A 25,263-nucleotide genomic window follows, 5' to 3' on the forward strand; every position below is an offset into this window, starting at 1 on the left:
GTTTGATTATAAATTAGTATTAAATACATGTGTAATATAGGAAATATGTGTAATATTAATTATATATGTATAAAATATATATTATGTGCTTTGTATAATATAAAAATAATAAAAATTTAAAAACTCAATTAAGCTTGATTAGGGCTTGCAAGTAGTATTACTCATTAAATTGTGAATTTAAATAATCAAAGTAGTTGATGTAGCTTGAACACTAGTTGAGTCAAGCCACAAAACGAGGTGAGTCTGATTATTTTCTGATTATTTTATAAAGCTTAATTCACTTGCACTCCCCAGTTCACTATTAATATAATGTATAACTTATGAACAAAAATGTTTTATGTGTATTTTTGTTTCTTTTTTTGTTTTTTTGTTTCACTGGTTAGAAAAAGGTGTACTTCTGGGTAACACTTTGTGCATAAGCTTTTTATATTAAACAAATAAGAACTACTGGTCCTCCCCGCCAAGCGAGAATGTGGCTGGATTTAGTTTATATTTTAATATATATATATATATATATATATATATTTTAATATTTATGTTTTTATATAGGTGCATGCCAATTAGGAGGGTAAATGATGGTTGCTTTCGGTAGTTGATAACTAGCATAAAATTTGTCAGATTACTATGATATGAATTTTTACTAAATATTTGCTGGAGGCATTCCCTACAAGCAACATGTTGTACTTGTACCACCCAAGTATAGTGAAAAGTGGGCGAGGGTGGGTTAGGTCGTCGCCCTGAAGCGACGTGCCGTGTTGGTGCCCAGGTACAATGTCAAATATGCAAATGTTCTTGCATCATTCTAGTAAAGAAGCTAGTTTGGGAAATTGGGATTAGATTAGCAACTTAAAATACAGGGACACTAGTGGGTAAAAACATGGAAATTGTTGATAAAATGATTAGAATAAAAATTAAAATGATTTGCCTTACAAGAAACTAAGTGAATGAGGGAGAAAGCTAAAGAAATTGATAAATCAGGATTTAAAGTTTGGTACATTAGAAAAGAAAAGCATAAGAATGAAGTAGGAATTATTGTAGACAAAAACTTAAAAAATAGAATTATTGATGTAAACAGAGTAGAGGATAGAATTATAAAAATCAATATGATATTAGGTCAAGAGATAATAAATATCATTAATGTTTATGCTCTTCAAGTAAGTTTAGTAGAAAATCTTAAGAGATAGTTTTGGACAGATATGGATTGTAATATAAAAGATATACTAGGGATTGAGAAAATATTTATAAGAAGAGATCTGAATGGACACGTTGGAGGGGGTAGTAAAGGTTAGGAAAGGATACATAGAGGATATGGATATAAAAACAAAAATGAACTTGATGAGATGATCTTAGACTTCATTATATGATATGATTTTATTATAATGAATACTTGCTTTAACAAGAGAGAAGAATACATAACCTTTAAAAGTGGTTTATCATGCAAGAATTGTAAAGTTATTCCAAGTAAAAGGCTAACCACACACCATAGAGTCTTAATGTTAGATATATATATATATTAAAAAATGGAAGAAAAATGATAAAATAAACCGGTGTAAGAGAACTAGGTGGCGGAACCTAAAAGGAGAATATATAATAAAATTTAAAGATAAAATGATTAAATATGGGGATGGAGATTTGACTATAGAGGATGAGATTGATACAAATACTCTTAGGAGTAGATTCATTAGGCTCTATTAAAAAGATAGAAAAAAATATTTTAGGTGAATCAAGAGGAAAATTCTCGAATAGCAAATAAATTTGGTGGTGGGATAAAGATGTTCAAAAAGTTGTAAAGACAAAAACAATTTGATATAAGATGTGGCAAAAATATAGAAATATGGATAACTTTGAAAAGTATAAAGAGACAAGAAAATATGAAAAAGAAGAAGAAGGCAATAGTGAAATTAGACACGGATCATTTAATAGTTTGTGTAATAAATTAGACACAAAAACAGGAAAGAGTGTTGGTGTGAGTTGTCATTAAAATTAGAGAGATTATATGGATGAATCTTGAATGTAAATCCTTTGTTTCAAGGGTCACCCCTTGTTCTAGTCATAATCTTTGTATATCCAAATATAGGGAGTTTTTTTCCATTTTAACTTTTTTTTTAAAAAATATATTAAATAATACCTCATTCTGGGAAGTATTTCCCAGAATGACTCTGACGTAATCTCGCTACTCCAAGTAGCGATATTTAACCAAATCTCGCTACTCCAAGTAGCGAGATTTACTTTTGACTGAGGGCTTGTGCTAACGCGTGGCAAATCTCGCTACTCCAAGTAGCGAGATTTAATTGGGATAATAATGCTCTGCCAGCAGCCTTTCGACGAGTGGTAAATCTCTGCCAACTGCCTTTTGACGCGTGGTAAATCTCGCTACTCCAAGTAGCGAGATTTTGTTGAGATAATTAATGCTCTGCCAACCGCCTTTTGAATTACCATCCACTCGGCTTTCGACGCATGGCAAATCTCGCTAGTTGGAGTAGCGAGATTTGCTTCAAAATAACCTCGCCCGTTCTTCCTCCTTTCTTGAGCGAACAGAGTACCTGTTGCAGAGTTGAGCAGGTTACCGTTGAAGGAAGACTCCGGAACAGGTGACCGTTGCGGGCTTCATCAAATCGAAAGTTATATAAGGAGATGGGGTAAGTTATGTTTTCCATGTTCAGTGCATAGATTTTTAAATTATTTTTATTTCATCCAAAGTTTTGATAATCCGAGAGAGAGTTTGTGATTTATGTTAAAAGATTCGTGGATAAACATTACTCTTAAGGTTTGTATTTCATTGTTTTGGTATTTGAATTTAATTTTTTGCTGATAATATTTTATTTTTTCCATTCAAACTGTTGTTTAATATTTATTTATTTTTTTTGGATTGTTATTTCATTGTAAAATGCATTATCTTTCTTGCCCTAGAATTTGTTGAAGTTTCCTCCACTCACTAAATTTGTTGAATTTCCTTATACTCTTTTGAATATAATTGTGCAATTATAATTAGATCATATGGTTTACTTTCAAAATAGAAAATTTTGTTATTCAATCCTTGAATTTTCTTCTACTATTTTTAATATAATTGGGCACATCCACTAAAGTTTTTCAAGAACATGTAAATTGTATGGTTTTAATTGATGCTTTGAGTTAATGTGAGTGCACATTGTAATTATAAATTGTATTGTCATTTATCGTATTAAGTGCATATACTTTTCTATGAGTTAACAAAATTTAGAATTTAAATTTTGACTTATTTTATTTCCTACACAAACTTTAATAATTTTAGCTCATTTAAGAATGTAATGCCTATGATATATTTCATAGATAACGCATAGAGTATATATATACACGTGCCTTTGATGTTTTTTATATTTAATTTCAAGTTTTAATTTTCCTTGAATTTTAGTTTCAATTCCTAATGAATCAAACTCATACCTTGAACCAACCACATAATAAAGTTCAAGTTGAGCCGCATGTTTGAAACATTTGGAATAGATTAGAATAGAACTTTATAATTATAATATAAGGAGTATTGTTTGTGAATTTTTTATTGTCAAATAAGAGGTCCTAGTGACGGGATTAAGTCCCCTCTCCCTCTCTTATGATTACTAGAATACAATAATTAATAGGATAAAAGATATTCATTTTTTTTAAGTTTGCTTAAAAGACAAATATCTTTCCTGAAATTTCAAAAATGTCACGAACGTCTCCTAAGGTATCAAAAATGTTAAAAACCTCATTTGATGTTTGTCAAAAGAAAATGAAATTTATCTTAAAAAAAAAACTTGTCTTTTTGCAAATTTTAAAGTGAGATTTGTGCATTTTTAACAAATCTCAAGAGAGATCATTGAAATTCTTGAAATGTCAGCGAACGTTTTACAAATTCTTAAAACTCCTGGTATAATATTTAAAATTCTTGAAACCTTAGGATATGTGATTGTCTTTTTATCAAATTTTTGGGAACATTAGTGTCTTTGTCTAAATTAATATACTTTATTAAAATTACCTAATAATTTAGTTCACCAATCACACTAAAAAACTGAAACTTGCAAAAATTATATTTAAAATAAAAATAAATAAATAAAAATATCCAAAAGAAGTAAGAGCAGATAAGGTGGGGAATTCATCATGAGACAAGCCCCATATGTATAAGATCCTAGGGTGGGAGGGGGGGGGGTGCCTGAGGAGGCCATAGTCGACAGAGCACCATTAAAGATCCAACGGTACGAGGGCGAAGCCGGCCTCGACTAGTCACCGTCGATGACCCTGACTGGGAACACTATAGAGATGATAGCTAAAAGGTCACATTATTAGAGGAGAGTAGTAATGAGTTTTTTCCTCTCCGAATTATGTATTTTTCACTAATATATCAATATAAATGTAGTGTTCACATTTTAAAGCACTTGCCATAAGACGATCCCATTCCCATTTCATGAATCGGGATGTTATGCGTCCTAAGTAACATTTTTCCAAAAGATCCCTTCAACTCCTTTGAGTATGGCTGTTTGGATTAGCAATGAATCCTCAAAAGGCTACTTAACAAAATTGAACTTCAAATTAAGTGGCAACCCAACCCATAATGAGGCAGAGTATGAAGTACCATTTTGGAAAAATTACTCTTAACAGCACCATTTCATAGTTCTTTGGATTCTAAGTTGAATTACAATTTTGGGAAAATCCGAAGTATATGTCATATAGGGAAAATCAATACATATTTATGTTGTTTATTCATAGACGTTGAATTCATCTATTTATTTTCTTGGTGGGAAAGTTAGGTCCAAACTCTAAGTTCATTCATTCATGAGAATTTGTATACATCTATTTGGTTTATAGTTATTAGTTATTTCGTCTCATTTACACATCACTTATACATACAATTTTGTCTTGTGTAAGTTTTTTTTATTTCCCGATCGCCGATCTAAATGGCAGGAAGCTCAAGCAGTGATCCAGTCACGGTATTTTTATATATAGTGGGGAACATTATAACCGCATTAGATGGTGTTAGGTATAGTAGTCGGCCAGTTCGACTTATTCGAATTGGCTGTAGGTGTAAATTAAGTAAATTATATATGAAGATATATAAATATTTGCATATTGATCCAGATCAATATGCATTGCGGGTGACCGCAAGATACCTTGCGCGAGAGTTAAATAATACAGTGTTCTACGAGGCTGTTCCGATATCAGATGATTATGGGTTACGGATTGTATTGGACGCACACTGTGTCGGTGAGACATATTTAACGATGCAATTGTATGTCGAGACTATTCCTCAAGTGGGTGTAATTGCAGTTAGGCAACCAGATGAGCCGGCGGAGCAATTGGGTGAAGTCGGTGAAGACACTGAACAAACACATCAGGTCGATGTTGGTGGGGAGGTTCGTGCCATGTCCACGATCGATTTTAACGAATATCCGGGATCGTCATTCCAGCCGTCGGAGTACGAAGCACTTGTTCCTCACACGTTTCCGCAGGGAGGTTGCGAAGACGTCCTGAGTGCGGTACCAGCATCGTTGTTTGCCATTGCGAACGACGCATTGGACGAGGGCATGAACATTACGAACGATGTTCATATTGAAGACGAACACATGCACGAGCAGGAAATGGGTGAAGGGTTAAATGATGTCCCTGATGATGTGAACTTACCTCACCATGACACGGACGACGCAACGTTTGACGCGCAATTCATCGGTGAGCTTCCGATGTACGGTCATATTGACCTAGTTGCTGCAGATTTAACTGCGGTCGATGAGCTTCCCATACGGGTCACTCGTTAGGAAGAATCATCTGAGTTGAGTAAGGGGATGCTCTTCGGTTCGAAGGATTAGCTGATCGCCGCAGTGCGAATATATCATGCTCGCACCCACCATGTCTTCCATGTGGTGCGATCTACTCCTGAGTTGTGGGTTGCTAGGTGTAAGGACCACGATTGCGCGTGGAGATTGCGTGCCATGTATCGGATGATACACCTTTTTTTCGAAATCACCCAATATAGTGCTCCGCATACGTGTTTGAATGAACTTATATCGCAGGACCATAACCAAATCACGTCGTCCCTCATTGCTGGGGAGATAGTGAATATGATCAGGGGAGATGCGTCGACGTCGATCGCTACATTGAAGGAGTTCATTAATCGTCGATTCGGGTATTCAATCTCTTATAAGAAGGTTTGGTTGGGCAAACAGAAGGCAATAGCCCAAGTCTTCAGTGATTGGGAGAAATCGTATGAAACGTTACCGAAGTGGATGGAAGCGATGCACGCGTACAATCTTGGGACTATAGTCAGGTGGAGGTCAACTCCGGTTCCAGGTAGCACTAACAGCGCAACCTTTGTATCTGTATTTTCGTCATTTGCAACATCGATTCAAGGTTTTCGTCACTGCCCTCTCGTTATATGTGTGGACGGGACACACTTGTACGGTAAGTACAAGGGCAAACTCCTTATTGCGACGTGCCCCTATGCAAATAGGCAAATATTTCCCCTTGCATTCGCTATTGTGCAAGAGGAAAGCCTCGACACATGGAATTGGTTTCTGTGTTCTCTGCATTTGATTACCGACAGGGACGACATTTGCCTCATATCAGATCGACATCCAGGGATTATCGCTGCGGTGCAACACAATCCTGATTGGCAACCACCACGTGCGCACCACCGATTTTGCCTTCGACATGTCGTCAGCAACTTTAATACGAAAGTGCGGAGTGTCAATATGAAGCGAATGGCTGAGCGAGAGGGAAGGGAGCATCAGGTGAGAAAATTTGACACCTGGATGGAAAGGATATTCGATTAGAGTGGAGAGCCAGCCAAGTCGTTCTTCGATCAGATCCCTCCTCATATGTGGACTCAGTGCCACAACGATGGAAAGAGGTATGAAAACATGACCACTAACCTGGTCGAATGTTTCAACGCCGTCCTAAAAGGCGCATATAGCCTTCCCATAACAGCTCTCGTGCAACTAATATTTTATCGCGTTGCACATTACTTTAATAGCCGACGGGAGTCTACTCGTAACGTAATATCTGGAGGAAATACGTTAACTCCACATATATTACTAGCGATGGAAAGAAGCAAGCTGAAGGCGACCGGACAACGAGTCACGACGTTCAACCGGTCTAGGAGTACTTTTAGCATCACGACCGCGCAGCGGGGACCCCATAAAGGAGACAATATCCAAACTTTTAGCATCCAAAGGCGCGAATGCTCCTGCGGGAAGTGGTCTTTACATTATCCCTGCTCGCACCTTCTTGCAGCCTGTGCCGATACACGGCTAAATGCAAGCCAGTTTGTTGAGCCATATTGGAGCATTGCCGAACACTATGCAACATATGCTATAAAATTTTACCCAATCATGCATGAGGCATATTGGCCAACTTGCTCGTTGCCAACTTGCAGGAAAATCATGCATACGCTCGACATAAAGGTCGGCCTAGGAGCTTACATATACATAACGAGATGGATGCTTGGGAAGGTCGGAAACATATCACGTGTAGCATATGCCGTCAAGAAGGACATAACCGTACAAGATGTCCGAGAAGGACCCAACCTGGGGATGCAGCTGGACCTTCACACTGACCTATAACTTATAGGTTATCTGGGATTTGCGTACTCATACTCCTCACGTCACGACAAGTTTTCAGCTGCCATTCTACTCCTTCCTTCTGAACAATTTGTTCCCAAATGTTAAATCCTCAGATCGCTTTCATTTTTCGGTGAACACGCGAATGCTCCATGCAAAATTTGTCTCTGAGCAATTGAGTCACCGTGTCCATCAATCGAGAATAGTGTATGTTCAGATGAAAACTTGGTGAGATATTTTCATTTGTACACATATAGGATAAACCCTAAGATTTTTGTTCGGTTCCACCATACAAAGCACCGGGGACAAATACTCAATTCTTATGATTTCTAGGTTAATGCTTTCAATATTCTGGCTTGTTTGCAGGATTGATCCAGGGCCGTCCGATACTACTGTATTGAGTATGAGCGATCGGCACCAGTCCAGTCGGGCGTGGACCGATTCGCATGCTGACGTGTTATATTGCCGAGGGGGCAATCAGAGCGTACAGGATAGGATAGGCGCAGACCCTTTCATTATTGATTGGATACGTGATGCGAGTTTTTATGGGATATATCAGATTGACCATATCTAGTTGGATTGGCATCTTGTGACCGCGTTGGTGGAGCGATGGAGGCCAGAGACACACACTTTCCACTTGCCACACAGGGAGGCGACTATCACATTACAGGATGTCGCGGTGTTATTCGGGCTACCGATTGATGGGTTGCCCGTCACTGGTCGTACAGCTGGACCAGTACAAGATGGACGCATCGGTCAGGGGGGAGGACTTCGCGGCATGTGCGAGAGATTGTTAGGAGTGGTGCCTCCAGATGGTGAGCTTGTTGGTGCCCGCATTCGCATGCGGTTTCTAGAGGGAGATATGTTTCACCAGCTTCCGGCTGATGCGGATGATCAGACTATAGCATGTCACGCACATGCCCACATGCTGCGATTGATATGTGAGATGCTGTTCTGCGACCTATCAGGGAGTTACGCACACTTGATGTTCCTTCCACTGCTCGCGGAGCGAGGAGAGATATGCCATTATAGTTGGGGTGCCGCGACGTTAGCCTGGCTGTACCGAGAGATGTGTTGCGCCGCTGACGTGTCGCACTCACAGATCGGAGGAGCACTCCGCTTATTGCAGGTTTGGGCGTGGGAGAGATTCACGTCATTAGCTCCTATGCGCCGCGGTGTCCGACGGCTTATTCAGATTGACGAGGATGGACAGCCGATTGACCCAGCTCCACTCGCGTGGAGGTTAGTAAGTCAACTTAAAATCATTTCCTTCAGTTGTAGTACGTACTAGTGGTTACACCTTACTAACTTACGTTTTATTGTGTATAGGTGGAGGGATCAGTTGTTGGTGCCTAATGTTGCGCAACACATGCTGCCCTAGTACAGATTCGAGCTGGACATGCACCGGGAGCACGAGGTAGTCTCGGTTATGTGTATTGATAGTATTTTTAGATATTTGCATATATTCCCGTCCCACCTCTGACATTTACTATATGTATACGCACAGTTCGTATGGGCGCCCTACACTGATGACATTGTTGCTGACCTACCAACTGGTTATGCAGTTGGGTCGAACCTCTGGGTTGCCCGAGTGCCACTCATATGTTTTCATATTGTCGAGTGGCATCTCCCAGACCGAGTGATGCGCCAGTTTGGCTTTTGTCAAGGCATCCCCGGTCGCTTCTGTACTTCGGGGGTCGATGTACGTGGGAAGGACTTGCAAGAGATTGATGGTCGTGGTCGGGGGAACACAGATTGGGCTGCAGAGCACGCCATGTACGTTAGTATGTGGGTACATAGGCGCGAGTACATTGTCAAGGGAGTGCGGGCAGATGGCCCGATGCGTCCGGAGGATCCGTATTATGCGTGGTATAGGTCGATCACACGTCGCTTCGTAGATAGGACTGCGGCGGTTTACATGAGCCTCGTACGCTTACTCAAACGTATACCTAATTTGTTACCGTTTACATTAGTAGTTCAATGTTGTAACCACTATTTTCACATGCTGCAGGCTGACGTATTACACCAGGTCGACTCGCTATCATCAGACCCCGCTGTGAGTGATTTAGCGAGAGTTGGTTTGGACATTGTCTACGAGGACGGGCGACGGATCCCTACCCCATGCCGAACCCCGGCCCCACGAGGTGGTCGAGCAGCTCCAGTACGAGGGGGTCGAGCAGCTACCTCCAGCCGTCCATCGAGTCTGGCCTTTTCACCGCCTATTGTACACGAGGAGTATGTGTTTGGGCCGTCCGCACCGTATGCCCCATCGACAGCTGCTAATTTTGCGGGACCCTCCAATAGACCGACGGATTATCGATCTGACTCTGCCGCGATGCCGTCGATATCGTACTTACTAGACGACCCTCTCGATGCGGAGGAGGTGGACGCACTCGACTTTCCAGCTCGGACTCGTCTAGAGACTACATACGACATAGCTCCCCGTCCGGTTCACCTAGAGAGGGATTCTCCAATACGTATGGGCGGAGACGACAGACATGTAGCCCCTCTACGTGACCGGACGCCAGACGCGGATGAGTAGCCAGGTGAGGGCAGACGCAGACGGCAACCACCCCGACACCGGAGACGACCTCCATGCGGTACCGAGTAGCCGATATATGTATTTGTTAATTAGTTCATACTTTCATTTGTACATAAGATATATGTTTACAACTTCATTTGTACATAATATATTTATTCATTATTCATTTGGGCATAATGTATTTATTAATGAATTCATTTGTACAGCATCTATTTGTATAGAATATATCATTTGTCCTTTATTTCTACTTGTTTGGAGTATCATTTGTACATAATGTAATTGTTTGGAGTATCATTTGTACATAATGTAATTTTCTTAATTCTGAATCTATAGAGCAGCAATAGGTAAAGTGACAAGCAGGTATCATTTAGTGTAGTAATTTGATATGTTGAATGTATACGATTCTCGTGAATGTAACGTTGTGAACATACTGGTATCAATTGTATTTGAAGAATGTTTTCTTTGCACAAGTGCGTGGATGGATATGCTCAATTTGTAAACAGGACTTTGCCAAAATTAGTATAGTATTTTGATAGGTTCAATGTATACGATTCTCGTGAATGTAACGTTGTGAACATACTGGTATCAATTGTATTTGAAGAATGTTTTCTTTGCACAGGTGTGTGGATGGATATGCTCAATTTGTAAACAGGACTCTGCCGAAATTAGTATAGTATTTTGATAGGTTCAATGCATACGATTCTCATGAATGTAACGTTGTGAACATACTGGTATCAATTGTATTTGAAGAATGTTTTCTTTGCATAGGTGTGTGGATGGATATGCTCAATTTGTAAACAGGACTCTACCGAAATTAGTATAATATTTTGATAGGTTCAATGTATACAAATCTCGTGAATGTAACGTTGTGAAATATAATTTAGTCTCTCTATGTATGCTTCTTAGGTTTTATTTCTACTTTTAATTTCACAATATTGAAAGTAACACCAAATGGGCCCCCGACCAAAAAGGAAAGAATTCAATTAGGTGCAATTCAACTTGAAAAGGGTTGAAATGTATACTCAGTAAAAGAGCTGTATGATATGATGATTTATCTTTAGAACTACCAAAAAAAATATAATCCTAAAAAGTGTATACCTAGCCATTTGTATTTCTACAACAGTTGGTTCGTGGCATCATTGTATCCTTCGACTTTCGGATGCTTCAGAATTGTGTTACTGAAGATACAAAATTTTCATGAACATAAGAATTTTAATGTTTTTACCACAAACATATTGCTAATAGATTCTTTGGCATGGAGCATTAATCTTTTGTTCATTATAAGATTGATATGGAAAGGAGGGTATGTCTTCTTATTTTAAATATAAATTAAGATTTTTTGTTAATTAATACCAAGTTGTGAATTTAGATATGAATGAACAGTTTCAATGAAAAATCTGTACTCTCGATAATGGAATTCGAACTAAACGAGGGAAAACATTGGAATACTTTGGAATCATTGAATGCACAAACCAAATGCTAAGCAAAGGCACAATAGAACCAATCATTAAATCAGAAATGTAATGACAATCCAAAATGTAGAAAGTTAAACATGAGCTAGACGAAAATAATAACCTATGATCTGTAAAGGAGGAAATTCTATTAACTCCTCTCGATAATGGATACATATATGATGAAGAAGTGAAAGTTAAAAAACATTAAATGCAGGACAGTGTTGTCCCAACTCTATATGCTAGAATATGTTAATAACATAGAAGAAGGAAATAATTTACAAATTTTAACTCATTTTGTATGATTCATGAAGGGTGAAACCGTTTAACATTCGGAAATATAAAGACAATCCGAAGGGGGATTGTCATCTGAAGGAGAAGCAGAATCAGAATTCACCTTCTCTCAGCTCCTCGCTGCCTTCTCTTCATTACCACCTACCCTGCCGAACACTGAACTGCTCTTCTTCTCTGGTGAAATACATGGATTCTCTGCAGGCATCAAAATGTCCGTCAGCAACTTCTGGCCTACTAGTTGAGGTTGCTGCTTATTATCTTGTCCTCTTTTCTTTCATGTAGCTGTTGCTGTTGATTTAGCATTTGTTGCTACTTTTTTTCTTCTACCCCCATTCTTTCTATGTTCTGGGCGACCAATTACCACATCCACCTTAAAATCTTAATTGCTGAAATCATCGTTCTCATCTTCCCCATTAGATATCTCTGTAACTGTTAACGACTTTTCTGTGCTGTAGCCTTTGATACTTTCTTCCTCGCAGACACTTGGGGAATTTCATGTTAATTCCCAACATCAACAACAATAAGTTTTGAAATGAGCAAAAAACTCCATAAGTATAATTGTAGTAGTCATTGGAGGAGTAATGACTAGTCTATCTGATTTGAGATCATTAGGGTGTTCCCTTACTTGGAGAAATGGTACGGTTTGGAACAAATTGGCCAGGGTGATTGCCAATCAGTAGATGCATTGATGGTAAGGGATTTTCAGGGACAAAGCGCTATCTTGGTGATTTGGGAAAAACTGTAAGTTCTATTTTGTTTGATTACATTGCTAATCCTATTGCTTTTGTCAAGCTATCTGTTGTTATTGTGGTGGTTCTGCAGCTGAGAACAGTGGGATCAAATGTACTTTTTGCTGCTATCACTGAAATATCCGACTCTGTTCTGAAGGGAGCTGAAACAAGTGGTTTTAAAGAAGTGGTACCATTCATGGTTTCATTATGTGGCGAAAGCCACTTGTTGGCAATTTATAGCTTTTTATGAGCTTTTTGTGCTATTCTATTATAGATTTCCATTGCATAATTAAAGGATTATTTTAGCATCTAACATTAGCTTTTTTTTTTTTTCATTATGCTGTCATGGCATTCTTAAGGTGAATGGTTTTCACCAAGTAATATTAAAACTGGCTATGGAGCCTTCATTATTAGGCACTGCTTTTATGGAAGGTGGGCCTGATAGAAAAATTAAGCTTGATCGAAGTCCTGGGGTGGATGAGGTACTTATTTGTTGACTCCTTTGTATAAGTTTTTTCTATTCTTTACCATCCCCCATATGTACTGCAATGGATTTGTGCATCTCCCTGGAAAAATTTGCAGCTAAAACTGACATTTAAAATGAGTAAGATGCTGTATTTGCGGTTAATTGACAAAATAGGTAGGAAATCATTGCAATGCTCCATTGTAAAATACAACATGTGCAAGGGAGGGTGGCTGAATGAGAAATTTGTCATTGTGTTGTGCCATTGGTGTATGGATTTTAGCGTCTAGCTAATGATTTGAGTGCCGTAAGACACTTGTTAGAATTACCATTCAGAATATATTCATTCAGCTCAGTTGACATCAGCACATCCAAGGCCGCAATGCTGCAAGAAATGAAAGAGCAGTCCTAAAATGGTACCTTAAGAATTGCCCTTGCGACTGTTGTTCAGAAAATCCTTCCTTTTATTTGTTTACTTGTGTTTTAAACTTGTGAGGCTATGCAGTCACTCTGGTATAATAGTATTCTGCTGTATCTTTCCGAGTCCCTCCTTATGAAATTAGTCACTGATAATGTATCTGGAGTACCTGCAGCTATATATTGAGGGATACCTGCAAGCTATGCTGGATACAATATATAAACAAGAATATCTGAGGGTGAGAGTCATTGAGAATCGTTAACAAGTTTAGCCATCTTCATGGTCACATTGTTGATTGTCTTATCATGTACCTCTAGTATCTCAATTCTCTCGATATTGGTTGGCATAATCTCTTACCTATGCTTCACACAATTCCACTATACAAAGGCAATTAAATTCACGTAACAATTAATCAAACTTTGATACCAACTGTCACAGGTCAGACACTTCACACCTGGTTGTGTAGCACTAACTAAGCACTCTAACTTAACTAGTCAATCAAAGTATAACACAGTTTACCAAAAGAATACATTGACAATAGTTGAATGCAAAGTAAGCAAATTAAAAGCAATCAGAAATTCATATACTTTGATTGACTAGTTAAGCAATACTACCAAAAGAATACATTCACAATAGTTGAATGCAAAGTAAGCAAAAGCAATAAGAAATTCATATAAACGAATAATAAGCACAAGATAACAATCAAAGTGACGTAATTCATTAATAACACCTTCATAGGCTACATGTGTTTAGCAAGGGACATAAGTAGGCTAAACACATTTAACAAATGTTAGTGAGTTTTACAAGACATGAACAACTCACCATCCCCTAAAGAGCTTAATTTATATGTTTTTTTTTTTTTAATAAAAGAGGGCGACACCTCTATTTATTTATTAATATACCCTCACTTTTGGAAATTATAAAACTAATTTGTACTGTCATTCTACTTTAAGGCATTGACAAACTTAATAAACAATTTTTGATGCCTCATCTCCCCTAATCAATGCATAAAGAAAATAATGTATATTATTTTTCAATGGTTAAGATTGATTATGTTAGCTATTAAAATAAAGCATCACACTTACTACTACTACTACTACCATTATTATTATTATTATTATTATTATTGGTTCTATTCGAGGCTATACAACTATACAAGTAAACAGTCATATTAGTTATACCTTACAATTATATTCAACTTAATTAATTATTATTTTTAGGATGAACCGAGTTTTTTCCTTATTTATTATTTTTTAAAATATAGATATTAAATAATATTTTTTTTACAAAATTAATTCTTAAATTGACACGTGGAAAATCTCGCTACTCCAAGTAACGAGATTTTTTTTTAGAAAAATAATTCTCCAGTTGACACGTGGTAAATCTCGCTACTTGGAGTAGTAAGATTTGGTTAAATATCGCTACTTGGAGTAGCGAGATTACGTCAGAGTCGTTCTGGGAAATACTTCCCTAAGGTATTATTTAATATATTTTTAAAAAAAAAAGTTAAAACCGAAAAAAACTCTAAATATAGGTGTCAATAATCCTATGTATATATATATATATATGTGTGTGTGTGTGTGTGTGTGAGTGTGTGTGTATCTCCATCTCTGTAAATTGAATGAAGGAAAAAATACAATTTTTATTTTCAAAGTTTGACATGGTATGAGAGCAAGGCGCGGAGTCGATCCCCTCCACGAAATTGCCGTTGCAATAAGGATAGACGACAACGTTCGGCGGTACTCCCTGAGTGCCTCAGAAGAGCCAAACCCTTCCTACAAGCGGATCAATCGACAACATCTGTAGATTTTCTTACGATCACAGCAACTTCGCCATCGAAGACAACCTGAACAACCTCTCCGTATCGTCCAAGTCCAAAACAGACAGAGAAAACAATTTCTCCGAGATTTTATTTTCCCAAGAAATCAATTTCTCGCTGGAGAAAGAAAGACGACGGCCAAGGATCACAGTCTGTGGTCTATTGCACAAAGAGGGTTAGAGAACAGAGTCTCGAAGGCCACAAATCGTTTCTCATCACCACAGATCTCGAAAAATAGAGAGTCCTTCCCTACCTCTTCAAAGCATAAACCACGTCCATGGCCATCACAGGTTTGCTCTGTGTGGGTCACAGCATCGCAAATAATATTTTCCAGGAAAATCTTCAGGACCCCTCTAGCTTCTTCATGGATCAATCTGTTGATCCTCTTCACGCCTCCTCTCCTCGCCTGAGAGATCCGAACTCTCACCAGACGAAGAATCGCGGGCTTCATGATGCCTTGAATGTTGTTATCCCTAAGGACCTTCCTGTGACACTTGGCTCCTCCCATGCCCAAGCCCTTGCCTTCCTTTCCCCGACCCCACATTCTCGATTCGAACGAGATTATCAAGATACTTCAACGGTTTTTAGAAAAAAGTGAGCGATTGCTCTTGGAAGTTTGATCTGAGTTGTCTATTTGTACTTGCTACCCGTTTTTTGGTTGTGTTTTGAGGTGTTGAAAATTTTTCCTTGTATTGCGTGGTTTGCGCATCGATTTTGCTATTTTGGAAAATTTTTCGTGATAAGGTTTTATTAATAGAGGACACTGGCAACCTCAACAACTCTACTTTTTTATTTAGTTCTAGTCGAAATGCTGATAGTGACTCCGGGGCTACCAACCACATGATGTTCGATTTTAATGATTTCTCACACACTTCTCAATTGCGACGCACAAGCATTGCAAATGTCAATGGGACTGTTTCTTTGGTTATCGGAGCTAGCACAGTGACTTTGTCACATTCTCTCACATTATCTAATACTTTATTGGTTCCCTCTCTGTCTCATAAGTTACTCTCTATTAGCCAAGTAACAACAGGCTTAAATCGAATTGTACTCATTTATCCTACTTTTTGTTTTCTTTAAGATATTCTCACCAAGGAGATCATTGGACGTGATACTAAGAGGGGGGGATTATACTACATGGATGATTTTAGTGTGGGTCGAGCACATCATATGCGTCATCCGATTGGTACCAAGGAGAGACAGATTTGGCTTTTACATCGTCGATTAGGAAGTCTGTCGTTTGGTTATGTGCAACATTTGTTCCCTGTTTTTTTTTTCACATATATTAACTGCTGACTTTAAATGTGATACTTGCATAAAAGTCATCGAATTACTTATCCATTGAGTATGCATAAAAGTAACATTTCATTTGCTTTAATTCATTTCGATGTGTGGGGTCCCTCTCTCATTTCTATTACATCTCGTAATCGCTGGTTTGTAATATTTGTTGATGATTGTACTTGCATGACTTGACTATACTTGCTAAGACACAAAGATGAGGTAGTGAGTGTGTTCAAATCATTTCATGTCATGGTTCAGACTCAATTCTCAACCAAGATACAGATTCTCCAGTTCGATAATGGTGGTGAATATGTTAATCGGGGATTCCATGATTATTTCCAACACCATGGAATTATTCATGAAACTTCTTGCCCACATATTCCTTAGAAAAATGGTGTTGTTGAACAAAAAAACTGACATATACTTGAAACTGCTCGTGCCCTCTTACTTGGCGCCCACGTACCCAACCGACACAGGGCTGATGCAGTTACTACAACTGTGCATTTCCTCAACCATATGACATCCAAAGTTTTGGATTTTAAGACACCCCTGTAGGCTTTTTCAACTTATGTATCCTTGCCCATAGTATTAATGATTCCTCCCTGGGTCTTTGGATGTGTAGCTTTTGTACATCTCCATAAGAACCAACGCAATAAACTTGATCCCTATGCTATTCGATGTCTTTTTTTTGGGGTATACCATACATCAAAAGGGATATTGATGCTATGAACCAACCACCAAGTGTACCTATGTAACTATAAATGTAACATATTTGGAGTCTGACACATTCTACTCTCCCTCAGTATCATATTCTTCTCTTTAGGGGAAGATCCAAGTTAAAGAGTAGAATTGGTCAAGGTTTGACTAGTTGGGGTTTAATGACATAAATACGATAGTTAATGGCAACCTAATAAACTCCAGATGCATCTCTGAAGGATGAAATAACTCTAAGTGCAAAATCTACACCACCTGAAGCTGAACAAGAATCCCCCCACTCCTCAGCATTAACTCTAAGTGCAAAATCTACACCACCAGAAGCTGAACAAGAATCCCCCCACTCCTCAGCACTTGAATAGTCATCTCCTGAGAATATTCATGAGGTAAACTCTCCCATTGCACTTCTGACTAACAATGATATGGATACCTCTACTGGTTATATCTTACCTTTCAGGCATAATTGTGGAAAACCACCAAATAGATACTCTCCAGAAATTGAGGAATGAAAGTCAAGGTATTCGATTGCCAACTATGTATCTACAAAGCAACTATCCAAACCCCTTAAAAAATTTGCACATGAACTTTCCTTGTGCCATGTTCCCGCTAATGTTTTGGAAGCTCTAACAAACCCTAAGTGGACCCAGGCTATAAAGGAAGAGATTGAAGCATTACAAAAGAACAAAACATGGGCTTTTGTATCGTTGCCTAAAGGAAAAAGGACGGTGGGGTGCAAATGAGTGTTCTCCATCAAACACAAGGTAGATGGATCTATCGAACGATATAAACCATCAAACACAAGGTAGATGGATCTATCGAACGATATAAAGCAAGGCTGGTGGCAAAGGGCTATACACAAACATATGACGTGCACTATTAGGAAACGTTCTCACCAGTAACTAAGTTGGATACAGTTAGAGTCTTGTTATCTCCAGCAGCAAACCTCGATTGGCCGTTGCACCAATTTGATGCAAAGAATGCCTTTCTTCACGGTGACCTTGAGGAGGAAGTGTATATGGATATTCCACTAGGCTACACGACAACCTCAACGACTAAGGTTGTGTGTAAATTACAAAGTGCACTGTATGAACGAAAGCAATCACCACGAGCATGGTTTGGGCGATTTAGCTTGGCAATGAAGAAATATGGTTTTCAACAAAGCAACTCAGACCATACACTCTTCCTAAAGCATCAAGTGGGCAAGGTAACAACATTGATAATCTATGTAGATGACATGATTATTACAAGAAATGATTCATAAGAAATTTTGAAACTCCAAGAGTAGTTGGAAATTGATTTTAAGATGAAGAATTTGGGAGACCTCAAATATTTTCTGGGAATTGAAGTGGCTAGATCAAAGCAAGGCATATTTCTCTCCCAAAGAAAATATATACTTGATCTACTATTTGAGGTGGGATTACTAGAGTGTAAACCTATAGAGACACTAATAGTCCAGAACCATAGACTGGGAGAAAATCCAAATCAAGTGCCGATAGGCAAAGAAAGGTACCAGAGGTTAGTTGGAATACTTATCTACCTCTCACATACTCGCCTAGACATTGCTTATGCTGTAAGTTTAGTAAGTCAATTCATGCATTGTCCTAGTGAGGATCACATGGATGGAGTGATCGAGATTCTTCAATACTTAAAGTCATCTCCTGGAAAAGGACTTATGTTTTCAAAGAACAATCATCTAAGAGTTGAAGGATATACTAATGTAAATTGGGCAGGAAATATCTTGGATAGAAAGTCCACTTCAGGTTACTTCATGTTTGTTGGAGGGAATCTAGTTACATGGAGAAGTAAGAAACAAAAGGTAGTGGCATTATCAAGTGCAGAAGCTGAATTTTGTGGAATGGCTAAGCATCTTTGTGAGATCCTCTAGCTAAGGAGACTATTGACGGAAATAGGCTTTGCTCCTAGTTCCGAGATGGATCTGTTCTGTGACAATAAGGCGGCTATTAATATTTCTTATAACCTTGTCCAACATGATCATACCAAACATGTGGAGGTAGATCGACATTTCATCAAACAAAACCTTGAGGCCAAGATAATTAGTTTTCCTTTCGTGAAGTCTGAAGACTAGTTAGCAGACATGCTTACAAAAGCAGTATGCAGCAAGAAATTCTACAACTCACTTGACAAGTTGGACATAAAAAATATGTATGCACTAACTTGAGGGGGAGTGTTGGCGTGAGCTGTCATCAAAATTGGAGAGATTATAGGGATGAGCCTTGAATGTAAATCCCTTGTTTCAAGGGTCATCCCTTATTCTAGCCATAATCTTTGTATATCCAAATATATGTCTCAATGATCCTAAATATATGTGTATCTTCATATCTGTAAATTGAATGAAGGAAAAAAAAATGCAATTTTTATTTCCAAAGTTTGACAAAGGGATATATTTAAATTTGCTAAAGTTAGAGAAAGGAAGAGTAAGAACTTAGAAATTGTAAAATGTATGAAAAGTAAGGATGATATTGTCTTGGTCAAGGACAAAAACATAAAAGATTGATGGCGAAGTTACTTTAATAAGTTATTTAATGAAAACCAAATAGAAAGCTTAAACTTAAAATTGACAATTAAGAAAAAGACTAAAAATATTAAATTTATTCGTAAAATTAGAGTTAACGAAGTTAAGTTTGCACTAAAAAAGATGAAAAATGAAAAAACTATAGGACTGGGATAACATCCCAATTAAAGTTTAGAAATGCTTAGGTGATAGAAAATTATATGGCTAACTAATTAATTCAACACAATTATAAGAACTAAAAAAATGTCGAATGAATGGAGGAAAAACACTTCAATACCTATATACAAAAATAAAGGAGATATTCAAAATTGTAATAACTATTATGGAATTAAACTTATGAGTCATATGATGAAACTGTGAAAAAGGTTAGTTGAACAAAAATTAAGACTAGAAACGAAGGTCTAAGAAAATCAATTTGGTTTTTTGCCTAGGAGATCTACCACAAAAACTATATATCTTTTAAGAAGATTAACGAAAATGTTTAGGGAAAAGAAAAGAGACTTGCATTTGGTATTTTATTGACTTCGAGAAAGCATATAATAGGGTACCAAAGGAAGTTCTATGTTGGGTTTTAGGAAAAAAAAAAGAAGGTATATGTAGAAGGTATACTGATGTCATTAAGGATATATATGATAGAGTAATGACTAGTGTAAGGACTATAGATGGAGAAACTTGAGAATTTCCAATTAGTATAGGTGTACATCAAGGATCTACTTTGAGCCCTTATCTTTTTTGCTTTAGTGATGGACCAACTGATTAAGAGTATTCAAAATGAGGCTTTATGGTGTATGTTGTATGCAGATGATATTGTATTGGTTGATGAAATTAGGGGTGGAGTAGAGGCTAAGTTATGATTATGGAGAGAAGCTTTGAAATCTAGATAAGTAGAAATAAGATAGAATATATGAAATGTGATTTTAGTAATGGTAGAAGGAATATTGGAGACAAAGTTAAACTTGATGATAAAGAAAGATTTCAATACCTTGGAACAATGCAAGTTGAAGGAGAAATTGAAGATAATATAATGCATGAAGTTAAAGCAAGTTGGACAAAATAGAGAAGTACTTTAAGTGTGCTTTGTGATTGTAGAATACCTTTAAAATTAACAGGAAGTTTTATAAGATGGTTATAAGACTAGTTATGTTATATAGATCAGAATGTTAAGCAACAAAGAAACAAAATATCCAAAAGGTAAAATTTGTCGAGATGAGAATGATTAGATGGATGAGTGGTATGATACTAAAAGATAAATTAAGGAATAAATTGTGCTAAGTTAGGTTTAACTCCTATAGAAGATAAATAAGGGAGAGACGACTTAGATGGTTTGGACACTTGTAATGTAGACCACATAATGCGCTAGTGATGAAGAGTGAGTTAGTTACTGTGAGGGACAGTAGAAATGGTAGAGGTAGACCTAAAATAACTTGGAATAAGATAGTGAATAAGGATTTAATAACCCTGAATTTGTCAAAAGAAATGGTCCATGATTGCATAAATTGGCGAAAAAAGATTCATATAAACGATCCCACCTAATGGGACTTAAGGCTTGGTTTTTTCATTGTTGTATGCTGACATGATTGAAAAGAAAAAAAAAATATTTTTTATTGAAGTCAGCCATCAGTTTTAGATATGATAAATTTGTGATGTATTTTCATACGTGAAAATTTGTTATGAATTTAATTAAATATAGAAGGTGATATGGTGTCATAATCAGGCATCATGATCTGGAAATGAGTTTTAGTTGTGTCACCACAAGTTATTCGGGTCACCAATTCAGGTCTATTTTCCATGGGTCAATATGCATTCTTTTTTCCTATTCAATTGGACTAGGAGAGGAACTAGTTCTTGGTCCAACCAGTTGGGCCGGCTGGTCTATTTAAGTTTGAAACATTGTAAAAACATGAATCTCCTTAATTGTGTAATTGGCAACAATAAGATCTTTTTTTAAAGAGCAACTTTCATCAACACACTTACTATATTTTTCTTGGTACCCATATTTGTTGGGTGTCCTTATGGGGCCCATATCTTGAAATAGGTTCCTTTTTTTTTTTTTTAATGTTTTGTTGGCTTCCCAGTGGAAGCAAATCTCGAGCATGTTTTTTGAAATTCGAGAACAGCTCACGTGCAGCATCTGCTCTCCACACATATTGACCTTTTCCTCTTCCTCCCCCATTTTTTTTATAGTAGCTCCTCACGCCTGCAGCAAGACTCACGCGTATGACCAGCTACTCTCACTGCCATTAATCTCTACTTTCCTTTTGGCTATTTTGTACCGTGTTACTCATGCCTGCTCCGGTCGTCTTCTCTGTTGCAGCAAGTTGCTGCTGCTCACTCCTGCGACTCCAGTTATTTCTCGGCACCACTGTTTATGCGCCTGATTATTATCAGCATATTGTGTAGAGAACGTAAAATTTAATTTATAGAAATAATAAAGGAAAAGGGGAAGGGAAAAGCAAAAAAGAAGGAAGAGAAATTTAAAAGGGGCAAGCAGTAGGAACTCGTCGACGAGAAAATACCGAAAGGCAAGACAATTCAGAGAACTTAAGATCGTCAATGAATCAACTTATCTCGTCACCAATTGTTCTTCATTGGCTCATCGACGAGTCATTTATACTCGTCGACCAGCCCCAACCTATAAATAGGTTACGGGTCATTTCTTAGCGTAAAATTCTCTCTCCTCTTGCTCTCTCTCAAGGGCTTCGGTCCCCCTTCTCTCTCTTTTCAATTTCAGCTCCATTATAACCCAAATCAATGATCAAGAATCACCATGAGGATCTAGGGAAGATTCTCTTCAATTTAACCGCAGTGGAATCGCGATTTGAGGTTTCGGGGAACCACTCCAAGACTGAGATAAGGGTGTTAAATATTGGTTTTATTGGTAATTTGGAGTGTTTGGAGCCTAGGAAATGCTACATGATAAATATTCTGGGAATTGAATTCTTTGATTGGGGGGAAATATGAATTTTAGGATTTTAAGCTTCGTACGCCGCAGGTGTGTAGGGATTTTAGTAGGCCTCTCAGCAAGTCAGGTAAGGGAAATAAATTATAACAGTTATTTTTGAAACTACTAGTTAAGTAAATATGTGAAAATGAGATTATAATATATTCACTGTGATAATTATAATATGAATATCAGGTGAAAAATTATGTGGCATGAGGAAATTTGAAATAATAAATTTATATTGGGTAAGTGTGAGAAATTGAGAAATGTGTTTTGTACTAAGTAATGAGACTATGTTTTGCACTAAGTAATGATATTGTGTTATAGTATGGAAATGTTTTACTCAGATGTGAAAAATATGAGAAACCCAATATCGCTATATATATATACATGTGTATTTTATTGAGAAATGATGAAAGTGATATACTGATGAGTAATTCTGAGAAATGATGAATTATGAATAGAGGTGTGTTTTACTGGGAAAGGATAAATGTGTTATACAGAAATGTTTTCACTGAGAAACGATAAAATTGGATATATATATATATATATATATATATAGATGTGTTTAAATGAAATGATGAGATATGTGTTATACAAATATGCTAAATGAAATATACCGGTATGAGATGAGAATTGTGTAGAAATGCTGGAAATTATACAGAAATGATGTAAACTATACTGACATGTTGAGATATATTGAAATAATGAAATGTGAATACTGAGATATGGAATGAGAACCTTGATGGAGTAGAATGATTGTGAGAGCACTGTACCGTTGCTAGCATTGTGTTAGTGCAACCACACGGCTTGTATAGCGTTTGGCGTGACAATCGATTGGGCCAGTGAGAAGGGTAGTATTGCCTCCTGGAGTTTGGACCAGGTGTGGGTAGGCCAATCGTACTACAGACATGTACACTGTTTTGATCTAACCTGGTAGGCCAACCGTGGTTAGATCCAACCTTCGAACAGCACAACCCGGTCATGTGGGGTGAATACATGACGATGTGAATATCCTCAAGGCAGTCATGAGTTACAGACATGACATGTAAAATATATTGGTGGATGCTCATGAGATACGAAATGTTATGAAAGTGACAAGCGAAATGAACATCCATGGGTTGCAAACATGACGTGCTATATGTTGATGGACAGCCACGGGCTAGAAAATGTGAATATGAATATGAGAAATGAATGAATGTGATTTGATATGAGAAATGTACAGCCGTGGGTTACAGACATAACGTGCTATATGCTGGTGGACACCCATATGCTAGGAAATGTGAAAATGAATATGGGAAATGAAAGAATATGAATACAATATGAGAATTGAGTAAGTATGTATATGATATGAAAATGAATGATTGTGTATATGGTATGGGAAAGAGAAAAATATGTATATTGTAGAGAACCGAACCAAGAAAATAAAGAAATTAAATAAGAAAAGGAAAAAAGGAAATTTCAGTAGTTTTCATAGACGAAGTCTATGTTCTCGTCGACGAAGGCCCTTCTGAGGTTCGTCGTCGAAATTCAGAGTTTCGTTGATGAAGAGATCCAAAACGTTTGAATAATATCAGGTTTAGGGTTTGTCGACGAGACCCTTCTTTTGTTGACGAACGACCTTATGTGGTTCATCGACAAAGGTGTCTTTTCGTCGACGAATTTGATCGGGTCAAGGGGTCTATAAATAGATTTTTAATTACTTCATGGTTAAGAAATCAAAATATCTCCCCCTCTCTCTCTAGAACCTGCGTTCACACTCTCTCTCCCTTCGATCCTTCACCGTTCGTTGCCCATTTCAACGATCGGAGGTTACCACAAGGATTGGGGAGTGTATCTACAAATCTAGTAGAGTGGATTCTTGATTTTGGGAAAAAGCTAGGGTTCGATTTTCGAGTGTCTTGGGTGTTTTTTTTTTTTTTCAAGAAATAGGTACGGGGATTATATTATGTCAACTATGTTTATGAGTTCTAATAGATTGAAATGCTAAAATGATTTTTAGATAAACAGTTATAGCTTTTCTAGGGTTTCTGGGCCCAGGGTTTGGTTAACTGACTTTATTTCCAAAATCAACCGTGTAAATTTAAATATAATATTTTTAAAGGATAGTATTGGTCTTTATGAACGTTTTCATTGGGTGGAAAATTGTGATTTCAAATCATAAGCTTATTTTAAAACCAACCAAAGACAGTAGGGTTGATTATCTCCATTTTCTCGTATTTAGCTATATATCTCTATTTAGTAAAATAACGACTTGGAGATATTCATACCCTAGTTTTAGTAGCAATATTGATGTTCACAAGCAGATGAGTTAAGTATAAGTTACCGGATGAAAACTTGTGTAGCATGAATATATTTTTAATTGGCATTAAATGAGCAGGTTTTTTTGTAATACTAAACTGTAACGGCTATAAGCCGAAACGAGAGATATGATGGCTATATGCCAAGAGAAGAGATTAGATGATATGTGACAGCTAAATGCCAAGTTTATGATATGGCGGTTTTTATCGAGTC

General features: G+C 37.3%; 1 pseudogene; it reads right to left on the minus strand.

Annotated features, from left to right (window-relative positions):
- Nucleotides 1-15,189: 15,189 nt before the first annotated feature.
- On the minus strand, nt 15,190-16,042 carry LOC131151652 (histone H4-like; annotated as a pseudogene).
- Nucleotides 16,043-25,263: the final 9,221 nt, after the last annotated feature.

The sequence above is a fragment of the Malania oleifera genome, chromosome 3, assembly GCF_029873635.1.
Source record: "Malania oleifera isolate guangnan ecotype guangnan chromosome 3, ASM2987363v1, whole genome shotgun sequence".
Classification (NCBI taxonomy): domain Eukaryota; kingdom Viridiplantae; phylum Streptophyta; class Magnoliopsida; order Santalales; family Ximeniaceae; genus Malania; species Malania oleifera.